Source organism: Pan paniscus, chromosome X (assembly GCF_029289425.2).
Source record: "Pan paniscus chromosome X, NHGRI_mPanPan1-v2.0_pri, whole genome shotgun sequence".
Classification (NCBI taxonomy): Eukaryota; Metazoa; Chordata; class Mammalia; order Primates; family Hominidae; genus Pan; species Pan paniscus.
The window spans coordinates 49,297,001-49,310,372 of record NC_073272.2 but is presented as its reverse complement, the minus strand read 5'-3'; positions in this window follow the sequence as shown (position 1 = coordinate 49,310,372).

Here is a 13,372-nt window from a genome sequence, read left to right as displayed (position 1 = left end):
AGTTCTCCACCTGTTCCTCAATGTGGTCGACCCAGATAACTGCTTATACAATCACCTGCTGGTGACCACCTCCCCCAGTGGACAGCTAGACGCAACCCACTTGACTCGCCCCTCTGATCCCCACACCCCATGTGGACTGCACAGATATGCCGCAGTGACCACCTCCCAGTGACGGGGTGACTCCATGGAACTTGCGCCTGCTTGCTCTACACCCACCAATTAGAACTCTTCATGGGAAAGCTGCTCAGGTAATGCCCTAGACCCCCAAAAAGGCTTCACCCCACAGGTCCGTCCCCACGTACCCTTCTCTGTCCCCACTCGCTGGCTGAGCATGTGTGTCGTGGACAGCTCTCTGCATCCCCTTGGCCCTGTGAGGTGTGCTGCCCTCTTCCGTCTGGACCTGAAATGAATGCGCTGCCTCCATGACTTCATGTGTTCTGTTGAGTTGCCTCTCTGCGTCTCACCTGCCCCACACACCCAAACCTAACTTCTCTCCCGGTCAGAGCTCTCCTAGAGAGTGGCTATCTTGGTAGGAATAAGCTGGACTCAGGTCAGACAAGAGCCACAAGGGCGTCTGCCAGAACGAACAGGTTTTCTGGGAGGGTCATGCGTCAGACACAGGCACTAAGCCGCCCACCAGGACAAAGAATTCTCTGGAAGGCCCATTGTAAACACCCACAACCACATTCCCTGGAGCCCCAACAGGATGGGGTTAGAGTTTATGGCCACTCTCAGGAGACAGACCTCAAGACCAAATTAGAAAAAAAAAAAAAAAGAATGGCTTTTAGGTAGGTGATACATTATGGTTGGGTTAGGCAGGGAGAAATGTTAGGTCCAGATTCTTGTTCAGCTGATGAGAATAGAAAATGTTTAGAAATGGCTTCGTGACCAGCTTGAGCAGCAATAGCAAGACCTCATCTCTACAAAAAAAAAAAAAAAAAAAAAAGGAAGAGGAAGAAGAGGAAGGAAGGAGGAGAAGGGAGAAGGTGGATGGGAGAAGGAAGAAGAAGGGAAAAGGAGAATAAAAGAAGAAGAAAAAAAGAAAAACAAAAAGAAGAAGAGAAGGAAAGAAAGAAGGAGGAAGGAGGAGGATGAAGAGGGAGAGAAGAAGAAAGAAGAAGAGAAGGAGGAGGAAGAGGAGGAGGAGGAAGGAAAAAGAAGGAAGAAGGAGAAGGAGAAGAAAAGAAGAAAAAAGAAAGAAAAGAAAGAAAGAAAAGAAAAGAAAGAAAGAGAAAGAAAGAGGAAAGAAAGAAAAAAAGAAAGAAAGAAAAAGAAAGATGAAGGAGGAGGAGAAAAAGAAGAAAGGAGAAGAACAGGAGGAGGAGGAAGAAGAAATGGCAAAGGGGCTGAGAACCTAGGTGTGAGGGCTGAGGTCCCAATGAGGGCATGTTCATATCCAGTTTTTCCCAGGGTTTATGGGGCATAGCTCATGGAGGTGACAACGAGGAGACATTTGGAACATCTCATCCTACATAGTTGGCCACAAGTGAACACAGTATTAAAATTCTGCTAAAACAAATATGTCATTCCACTGCACATATTGTAAAAACTTCATGTGAAAACCCTATTTTCAATGGCCCAAAACTCTCATAAATCCCTTATAGAAGAACAGTGACCTTCTAGGCACCTAGAAGGGAATGACACTTTGGAAGGGAAATTACCCTGAACCTTGTCATCTGGTCCAGACAGAGCCAGCTAGGGAAACAATGGGGGAGGGGATCTTTCTACCACATGCACTATATGATTTATTCCTCACCACATCTCAAAGGGGTAGGGATTTTTATTGCCATTTTACTGATTAGAAAACTGTGACTTAAAGAGTTTAGGTTACAATGCCTGGATTTGTATAAAGTCTGTGGTAGAGTTCATACCAAGTTTACAACCTGGATTTTTTGGCCCCAACTCTACTCTTTTGTCCTTGATTGGAAAATGATATCTGTAAGTGGTGTAGTGATACCTGAAGGTACTCACTAGCAACATAAAATCTGAGTTGTCCTCCTACATCCCAGCAAGTAGAAGTGCTCTGTGGTATCATGATAGATTTCTCATTTTTAATTCTAGAAGTTCTATCAACTTTTGTCTTGTATGTTTTGAGATCATTATATATTAAGTGCAGATGATTTTTGCATTAAAACTTCTTAGTGTCATGAATTTTTTATCATTATGTAGTTATTCTTGTTTTTAGTATTTTTGGCCTTAAGATCTATTTTGTCTGCTATTAATATAACTACACCATCCTTTGACTTTCAACCTTTCTGACCTTTTAGATGCCTCCTAAAAACAGACTATAACTTGCATTTTTTAATCCAGTGACAATATTTATCTTTTAGCTGATGAGCTTAATCCATTGCATTTATTATGATTATTAACATATTTGAATTTATTTCTCCCATCTTATTGAATGTATTCTATTTGTCCTACCTTTTCTATTTTTATTTTTTTCTTCCTTTCTCGCCTTTTTCTCTGTCAAATTTTTTGTTTTTAATTTTCTCTCATTCCATTTTCTCCCTGCTCTAATTCATTTGTTCTGTATCTATTCTTGTAAAGGCTAGTTGAGCTTTTAAGCATCCAAAACTACATAAATATTTGTAACTACTTTTACCCATAGTGCAAAGGACTAGAGCATTTTAAATCCTGTCCTGAGTTTTCACCTGTTTACAAAAGGCACAACAAAAACCGAAGTTCCCAGAAGGTTAAAAATAAAAGAATGGAAAAGTAAACATGGTTAAAATTGTAAATTTTATGTTATGTATATTTTACCACAATAAAAAAAAAATTGAAAAAGACATACCAGGCCAGGTGCAGTGCCTCACGCCTGTAATCCCAGCACTTTGGTAGGCCAAGGTGGGCGGATCACTTGAGGCCGGGAGTTCGAAACCAGCCTGGCCAACATGGTGAAACCCATCTCTACCAAAAATACAAAAAATTAGCCGGGCCTGGTGGTGCATGCCTGTAGTCCCAACTACTGAGGAGGATGAGGTGGGAGAATCGCTTGAACCCAGGAGACAGAGGTTGCAGTGAGCTGAGATCATGCCACTGCACTCCAGCCTGGGCAACAGAGCAAGAACCTGTCTAAAAAAAAAGAAAAGGAAAGAAAGATAGAAAGAAAAGGAAAGAGATATACCAAATAAATACTGACCCAAAAAAGGCTGGTATAGTTATATTAATATTAGATAAAATAGGCTGTAAGGGCAAAAAGAAATGCTGTCTATCCTTGCTGTCTCCAATTATTATCCTTCCACTTTCTCTCTGCCCCACTCCAATGAAGATTCTGCACCTTTCACTATTCAATCGGTTTTTGACAATCACCAGTGACCTTCAGGGTGTGAAATCCAATGGTAATTCCTCATCTTACCCGACCTGTCAGCATTTGATAGAATTGATCCCTCTCTTCTTGAAACATACTAATCACTTGCCTTCCTAGATTTGCTTCTCTTCTTTCTCCTACCTCACACGCCACTCTCACAATCCCATTTGCTGGTTGCTCCTCATCTCTGCCACCTGGAAAAGGGGGAGTGTCGCAGAGGTGAGTTCTCAGCCTCTTCTTTTTGCTCCCTCTATGCGCTCCCTAGGTGACAGTATCCAGTCTTGTGACTTTAGGTACGATTTACATACCCAATACCCGCGGATTTATATCTGCAGCTATACCTCTACATCCAGATTCATGGAAAACAGCACACAGACATTTTCCACTTAGATGCCATGCAGGCAATGTCTAACTTAATATCTCAACAACCAAATTCCTCTCCCCACCATCAGCCAAGTCTCCTCCTTCCTCAGTGTTTCTACCTAAGGCAATGGAAACTATGACGTTTTCATTTGCTCATGTCAGAAACACTTGGCTCCTTTCTTTTGTGTCATTATTATTATTTTGAGAGACATGGTCTTGCTCTGTCACCCAGGCTGGAGTGCAGTGGCATGATCAAGACTCACTACAGTCTCAACCGGCCAGGATCAAGCCATTCTCCCACCTCAGCCTCCTGAGTAGCTGGGACCACAAGCATGCGCCACCATACCCTGCTAATTGTTTTATTTGTTGTAGAGATGGTATCTCTCTATGTTGCCCAGGCTGGTCTCGAACTCCTGGCCTCAAGTGATCCTCCTGCCTCAGCCTCCCAAAGTGTTGGAATTACAGGCATGAGCCACCATGCCCAGCCTTGTCTCATTCTTCACTTCTTTTTTTTCCCCCTTATATACCAGCCAACCCATCAGAAAATACTGTCAGTTCTCTCTTGAAATTATATCCAGAATCTGACAACTTACTGCTCCCTCCATTGCTGCCACCCTGGTCCAAACCAGTATTATCTCTCATCTGGATTTCCTAGCAGTCTCCTAACTGGCCTTCCTGCTTCTGCCCTCATCCCTCTATACCCAATTTTAAATATGATAGCCATAAGGATTCCTCAAAAGCATAAGTGATATCACTGATCACTGATATCTCTGATCAAAGCCCTCTAATGCATCCTACCTCGTTGGTAGAAAAAGGCAAAGTCCTTACAATGACTTATAAGGCCTTATCAGATCAAGACCTGCTACATCTCTGATTTCACCTTCTTCCATTCTTGCCTTTATGTGTTCAACTTTGGACTCACTGATGCCCTTGCCGTTGCTGGAACATCCCACGCACAGCTTCAGAGCCTTTGCTCTTTCTCAACTCACATGGCTCTCTTTTCAGCTATTCCTTAACTGAGAGGTTTTCCTTGCCCAATCTGTACAGAATAGAAACTCCAACCTCCACACTTTTCTGTCTCCCTCTACATGCTCTTCCGTTGCACTTGCTTGTTGGTTTATCATCAATCTCCCACCCCACCCCACCACTCCTGCTACTAGAATGTAAGCACCATGAGGTCAAGGACTTTGTCTTATTCACTACTGTAGATCCATTGCTTTGAATAGTGCCTGGCACAAAGGAATTGCTCAACAAATTGCACATTAGTGAAGAGCATGGACTATGGGGCTAGAAACGCAGCTCAAATCTGGGCTCTATCACTTAGTAGAGTGGCCTCAGTCAAGTTGCCTCATTTTTCTCTGCCTAATCTTCCTCATCTGTAAAATGGGGATCATAATTGGGTTTTTGAGGGGATTCAATGAAATAATACATGGAAAGCCCTTGAAACAGTTCCTGGCAAATACTTTCTTACTACGAATGAATGAAAAGTTATTGCTAGTGTAAAAATATGATTGCTACATAAGAATAAAAGGAACAAATAAAAAAGGGAAAAAAGAATAAAAAGAACAATTAACCAGAAAGAAATAAAGTGTCTAAACTTTTATTTATTTAGTCGCATTGCCTCAAAAAAAATAAAGAAAAAGATATCAGGATTATCTAGAGAATTATTTTTAAAATTTAACAACTCATAGTCATTAGAGAAGATTCTAACATGTCTAGCAGTAAATTACACGTATGTCTTAAACCATGTGGTCATTATATTGTATGTTCTGCGTTCTAAATAATCCTATTTGTATTATCCATAAGCAAACTTGCTTTCAAAGAATATTTGCCAGTAATCTGAAATATTTTACTTTATAAAGTCAAATAATTGCTATTTTTGTGTTTGCACAAAAACTAAATTTTAAAAGTCATTTGGCAAAATCAAATTTTCAAATGAGTGCACTGGCAGACTTTTTTTAAAAGTAATTTTTTGATGAATTAACCAAGTGCTTAGTTTCAAACATAACAAAAACATAAATAAAAATAATAAATCAAAAAAGAATTTGTGTATAACCATTACAGATGGCAACATTTTAAAAAGGAAACAAATTATAAATCATTTATAAGGCCATAAATTGAAACATTTGTATACAATTAATGTCCATCAAGGCATTTTCAGAACTTAAACATGTTGAATAGACTATTTAATGAAAACAGAACTAAGATTCTAAAATTCATTAGCTATGAATTTTAAATATTATAAGATAGATAAGGAAAATCTGAGCCAGATATTTGTGGTGACAGGAATTATATTTGGCTGAGTGCAGTGGCTCATGTCTGTAACCCCAACACTCTGGGAGGCTGAGGCGGGAGGATTGCTTGAGGCCAGGAGTTCAAGACCAGCCTGGGCAACACAGCAAAATCCTGTCTCTAAAAAAAATTATTTTTTTTAATTAGCCAGGCATGGTGGCATACACTTTTAGTCCTGGCTAATTGAAAGGTAGAGGCAGGAGAATCGCTTGAATCCAGGAGGTAGAGGCTGCAGTAAGCTATGATCATGCCACTGCGCTCCAGCCCAGGTAACAGAGCAAATCCTTGTCTCAAAAATAAGGGAACATTTAACTTCTATAAAAACAAAAAAAATCACCTATGTTAGTAGGAGAATCATTTTAGACAAAATCATTTTAGAAATAACTATTTTTTAAAAATTAGCTGAGTGTGGTGGTATGTGCCTATGGCCCAAGCTACTTGGGAGGCTGAGGTGGGAGAATTGCTTGATCCCAGGAGGTCAAGGCTGCAGTAAGCGGAGATAGCACCACTGCACTCTAGCCTGGGCAACAGAGGGAGACCCTGTCTCTAAAAACGAGAAAACAAAAGAAAAGGAATGACAACTTTTAACATTAAAGCCTTAAAAAATTTCAGAACATACTAGAATGGGATATGACTTATTCTTTCAGTTGGTTATAGAAAAATAAAACAAAAAAATTATTCCTGTTACGTAATGTAAGGTAACTAAGAAATAAGTAGTGCAGTAAGCTTAAAGTGATGTCTATTTATGTAAGTGTGAATATATTTTAAACACCATCTGACTATGTTTGTCAAGTTACACCAATGGATTAACCACAGATGTCCATGGTAAGGATGCAATATTTCATCTGCTATGAGGGATATTGTATTAGTCCATTTTCACGCTGCTATAAAGAACTGCCTGAGACTGGGTGATTTATAAAGGAAAGAGGTTTAAATAACTCACAGCTCAGCATGTCTGGGAAGGCCTCAGGAAACTTGCAATTATGGCAGAAGGCAAAGGGGAAGCAAGGCACTGTCTTCACGAGGCAGCAGGAAGGAGAAGTGCCAAGTGAAAGGGGAAGATCCCCTTATAAAACCATCAGATCTCGTGAGAACTCACTCACTATCATGAAAACAGCATGGAGGAAACTGCCTCCATGATTCAATTCAATTACCTCCACCTGGTCTCTCCCTTGACACGTGGGGATTATGGGGATTACAATTCAAGATAAGATTTGGGTGGGGAACACAAAGCCTAATTCTAAGAATTAAAGAAAGAGGAAAGAAACATGAAAGGTGGCTCAACAGTCAAGGACAGGTTTATTTTAGAGAAAACAAACCTGACAGGGGATTCTGGCCAAGTTAGATCAGAGCCCACTCTCTTACAGACTAAGAGTTTTTAAAGATTTAGGGTGGGAGAGTTTATCAGAGGCTTGGACTGCTTCTGTGTCTCTTCATTTTGCTTATCTGGGAGGGAGAGTTTTGTGTCTGTTCCCATACATCTTCCTGCAGCTGCAGGCATACCCCCCCCAGTCTACTTTTAGCTTCCCTATCTTAGTGCACCTGAAGGGAAAGGAATGTGCTTAGTAAGGCCCACAGTTTCACTGGGGTCCATTGTATGAGGGTGAAGTTCGGCAGTTACCCAGGAGACTTCCTCCCCGCCTCCCTCTGTGCCTGAGCTGTCTTATCTGTGTTTTACTGTCTGCTCTTTTCTGGCTGCTTGTAGTTAGAAAAGAAGTGATTTCCTTGAAATGCATGAGGCTAGAAAGGGAGCTTGAACTTAGAGTGGTGGTGTTTGTCCAAGATGACGGTGCTCCTGCTCTGTCATTAACCATATCAGATATTAAAGAAGAAACACAGTTTTTCTAGAAGTGAGGAAAGAATATTAAACAAAAGTGATAGGCAAAAAAGACAGAGAACGTCATCACTGAAATAAGGGCACCATTAATAGGGAGAGCAATAATAGTACTCACTTATTGCTGCTTCAAACCATTATCTTCTATAGTTGGGAATAATGCAATAACCATTCTTATGTGTCACAATCATCACATATATACAAATACACATGTGAAAATACAGATACTGCATGGTGACTAAGCATGTTTGGAATAAATCAAGAGTCTAAGTCACGACATACATAAATCATTTATATCTAAACTGCTAATTCAAGACAGGCAGCGTGGTGTAATGGTTAAGAACATGAATGCTGGAGCCAGATATGTATTCAAATCCTGCCCCTTAATGGTTTCTCAGATATGGCACAAAAAGTACACATAAAGAACTCTTACACTTTGCTAAAACAAAATAAATAAATAACCCAACTAAAAAATGGGCAAAGGCTGGGAGCAGTGGCTCACGCCTGTAATCCCAGCACTTTGGGAGGCTGAGGCGGGCGGATCACCTGAGGTCAGGAGTTTGAAACCAGCCTGGCCAATATGGCAAAACCCCACCTCTACTAAAAATACAAAAATTACCCAGGCATGGTGGTGCATGCCTGTAATCCTAGCTACTTGGGAGGCTGAGGCAGGAGAATGGCTTGAACCAGGGAGGCGGAGGTTGCAGTAAGCCGAGATTGCGCCACTGCACTCCAGCCTGAGCAACAGAGCAAGACTCCGTCTTAAAAAATAAACAAATAAATAAATAAATATACTGCTAATTCATACTGGTACACATTTTTGTGAAACATACTAACACTTTTTAAGTGATGCAATCAAAACTCTAGTTACAAGGAAGGGAGAGACATCTGGAAAGGTTGACTAAGGAGCTTGGCAATCCTCTCCACAAAACGCCATGACAAAAGTGGACAAAATTGCCAAAAACAACCAGTTAAAGACTCTGGAAATTTACCAAGGTAATATAACAAATTGGGAAGTGGTTATTCAAGAAAATCTACTGAGGCTTGGAAGCAGAGCAAGATGGCCAAATAGAAGCTTCCACTGATTGTCCCCCGACAGGAACACCAAATTGAACAACTACACACACAGAAAACCACCTTCATAAGAACCAAAAAGCAGGTAAGCAGTCACAGTACTTGGTTTTAATATTATTTTAAGGAAAGAGGCACTAAAGAAGGTAGGAAAGACAGTCTTGAATCACCTACACTACCCTTCCCTCACCATCTGGCAGTGGCCACGTGGTGCAGAGAGAGAATCTGTGTGCTTGAGGAAGGGAGAACACAGTGAATGTGGGACTTTGCATTGGAACTCAGTGCTGCTGTGTCACAGCGAAAAGCAACATGGGGCAGAACTCAGCCGGCGTCTATGGAGGGAGCATTTAGATGAGCCCTAACCAGACGACATCCATCCCAGCAATCAAAACCTGAGTTCCAGCAAGCTCTGCCATCACTGGCTAAAATACTCTGAGGTTCCTATTTCTCCACAGCCTCACCAGCATCTATTGTTTCTTGACTTTTTAGTAATCACCATTCTGACTGGCGTGAGATGGCATCTCATTATGGTTTTGATTTGCATTTCTCTAATGATCATTGATGTGGAGCTTTTTTTCATATTTTTGTTGGCCACGTAAATGTCTTCTTTTGAGAAGTGTCTGTTCATATCCTTTGCCCACTTTTTGATGGGGTTATTTGTTTTTTCTTGTAAATTTGTTTAAGTTCCTTGTAAATTCTGGATATTAGACCATTGTCACGTGGGTGGATTGCAAAAATTTTCTCCCGTTCTGTAGGTTACCTGTTCACTCTGATGATAGTTTCTTTTGCTGTGCAGAAGCTCTTTAGTTTAATTAGATCCCATTTCTTTGCTTTTGTTGCAATTGCTTTTGGTGTTTTAGTCATGAAGTCTTTGCCCATGCCTATGTCCTGAATGGTATTGCCTAGGTTTTCTTCTAGGGTTTTTATGGTTTGGGGTTTTACATTTAAGTCTTTAATCCATCTTGAGTTAATTTTTGTATAAAGTGTAAGGAAGAGGTCTAGTTTCAGTTTTCTACATATGGCTAGGCAGTTTTCCCAGCACCATTTATCAAATAGGAGATCCTTTCCCCATTGCTTGTTTTTGTCAGGTTTGTCAAAGATCAGATGGTTGTAGATGTGTGGTTTTATCTTACACTGTTGGTGGGAATATAAATTAGTTCAACCATTGTGGAAGACAGTATGGTGATTCCTCAAGGATCTAGAACAAGAAATACCATTTGACCCAGCAATCTCATTACTGGGTATATACCCAAAGGAATATAAATCATTCTACTATAAAGACACATGCATGCATATGTTTATTGCAGCACTATTCACAATAGCCAAGTCATGGAACCAACCCAAATGCCCATCAATGATAGACTGGATAAAGGAAATGTGGTACATATACACCATGGAATACTATGCAGCCATAAAAAGGAATGAAATCATGTCTTTTGCAGGGACATGGTTGAAGCTGGAAGCCATCATCCTCAGCAAACTGACACAGGAACAGAAAACCAAACACTGCATGTTCTCACTCATAAGTGGGAGTTAAACAATGAGAACACATGGACACAAGGAGGGGAACATCACACACCAGGGCCTGTCAGGGGGTAGGGGACAAGGGGAGGGAACTTAGATGACAGGTCAATAGGTGCAGCAAACCACCATGGCACATGTATACCTGTGTAACAAACCTGCACATTCTGCATGTGCATCTTGGAACTTAAAGCAAAATAAAAAATATAAATAAAAACTCTGGGGTTTTAAATAAACTTGAAAGGCAGTCTAGGCCACAAGGACTGCAATTCCTAGGCAAGTCCTGGTGCTGTGCTGAGCTTAGAGCCAATGGACTTGGGGTGCATGTGACCTAGTGAGACAGCAGCTGGGGTGGCCAAGGGAGTGCTTGTGTCACCCCTCTCCTAACCCCAGGCAGCACAGCTTGGAGCTCTGGGAGAGACTCTTACCCTCTGCTTGGGGAGAGGAGAGTGAAGAGTTAAAGGGACTTTGTCTTGCAACTTGGATACCAGCTCAGCCACAGTAGAACAGGGTATCAGGCAGAATTCTGAGGCCCCCGTTCCAGGCCCTAGCTCCCAGGCACTTTAGACACACCCTAGGCCAGAAAGGAACCTGCTGCCTTGAAGGGAAGGATCCAGTCCTGGCAGGAGTCATCACCTACTGACTGAAGAGTCATTAGGCCCTGAATACTTAGAGGTGATAGCCAGGCACTACTCACCATGGGCGTTGGATGAGATTCAGAGCCATGCTGGCATCAGGTGTGACCCAGCACATTCCCAGCTGTGGTGGCTATGGGGAGCGACTCCTTCTGCTTGAGGAAAGGAGAGAGAAGAGTGAAGGGGACTTTGTCTTGCAGCTTGGGTACCAGCTTAGCCACAGTGGGGTAGAGCACCAACTAGGTTCCTGGGGTCCCCGATTCCAGGCCTTGGCTCCTTGACCTGCCCTGGGCCAGAGGGGAGCCCACTGCCCTGAAGGAAGAGACTCAGGACTGGCAGCATTCACCACAAGCTGACTGACAAGCCCTTGGGCCTCGAATGAACATCAACAGTAGCCAGGCAGTACCTTCTGCAAGCCTAGAGTGGTGGTAGCCACAGGGAGACATGTCCTTGCTTGAAGAAAGGGGAAGCATGAGTAGGAAGGACTTAGTCTTACAACTTGGGTGCCGGCTCCACCACAGTAGAATAGAGCACTAGGTCGAATCCTAAGGTTCCTGACTCCAGGCCATGGCTCCTGGATGGCATCTCTGAACCTGCCTGGGGCCTGGGGGAACTCACCGCCCAGAAGGAAATACACAAGCCTGGCTGGATTCACCACCTGCTGACTGTAGAGTCCTTGGGCCTTGAGTGAACATAGGCGGTACCCAGGCAATGGACACCATGGACCTTGGGCAAGACCCAGTGCTGTGCTGGCTTTGGGTCTGACCCAGCGAAGTCCTAGTTGTTGTAAACACAGAGGTGCTTGTGTCACCCCTCCCCCAGCTACAGGCAGCTCAGCACAGACAGAGAGACTTCATTTGTTTGGGGAAAAGTAAAGGAAGAGAGCAAGAGTCTCTGCCTGGCAATACAGGGAATTATCTTGGATCTTACCCAAGATCACCAAAGAGGTACCTCTACCATTCTGCAAAAGTCACAGCATTACTGAGCTCAGGGTGCTCTCTAATGCAGATATGACTGCAGTGGCCAAAGACTTAGATCACAAAACCCAAGTTCCTTCGAATACTTGGAAAGCCTTCCCAAAAAGGACAGGTATAAACAAGTCCAGGCTGCAAAGACTACAATAAATACCTAACTTTTCAATGCCCAGACACCAGTGAACATCCTCAAGCATTAAGGCCATCCAGGAAAACATGTCCTCACCAAATGAACTAAATAAGGCACCAGGAACCAATCCTGGAGAGGCAGAGATATGTGACCTTTCAGACAGAGAATTCAAAATAGCTGTTTTGAGGAAGCTCAACAAAATTCAAGGTAACCCAGGGAAGGAATTTGAAATTCTATCAGATAAATTTAACAAAGAGATTGAAATAAAAAGAATCAAGCAGATATTCTGGAGATGAAAAATGCAATTAACATACTGAAGAATGCATCAGAGTCACTTAAGAGCAGAATTGATCAAGCAGAAAAAAGAATTAGTGAGCCTGAAGACAGGCTATTTGAAAATATACAGTCAGAGGAGACAAAAAACCTTACAGGCCAGGAGAGAGTGGCATGACATATTTAAAGTGTTGAAGGAAAAACACCTTTTACCCTAGAATAGTATATTCAGTAACAATATCCTTCAAACATGAAGGTGCAAATCTCACTGGTACTAATAAGTACACAGAAAAACACAGAATAGTGTAAAAATGTAACAGCAGTATGTAAACTACTTCTATCTTGAGTAGAAAGACTAAAAGATGAACCTATCAAAAATAATAATACCACAACTTTTCAAGATAGAGACAGTATAATAAGCTATAAATAGAAACAACAAAAAGTTTAAAAGCTGGGGAATGAAGTTAAAGTGTAGCATTTTATTAGTTTTCACTTCGATTGTTGGTTATGACAAAAACCATATGATCATTTCAACTGATGCTAAAAAGCATTTGATAAAATTCAACATCCCTTCATGACAAAAACCTTCAAAAACCTGGGTATAGAAGGAATATACCTCAACATAATAAAAGCCATATGTGGCAGACCCACAGCTAGTATCACAACGAATGGAGAAAAACTGAAAGCTTTTCCTCTAAGATCTGGAACAAGACAAGGATACCCACTTTCACCACTCTTATTCAACATAGTCCTGGGAGTCCTAGCTAGAGCAATCAGACAAGAAAAAGAAATAAAAGGCATCTGAATTGGAAAGGAAAAAGTCAGATTATCCTTGTTTGCAGATAATATGATCTTACAGTTAGAAAAGCCTAAAGACTTCACCCACCTTATACAAAAATCAATTCAAGATGGATTAAAGACTTAAACGTTAGATCTAAAACCATAAAAACCCTAGAAGAAAACCTAGGCATT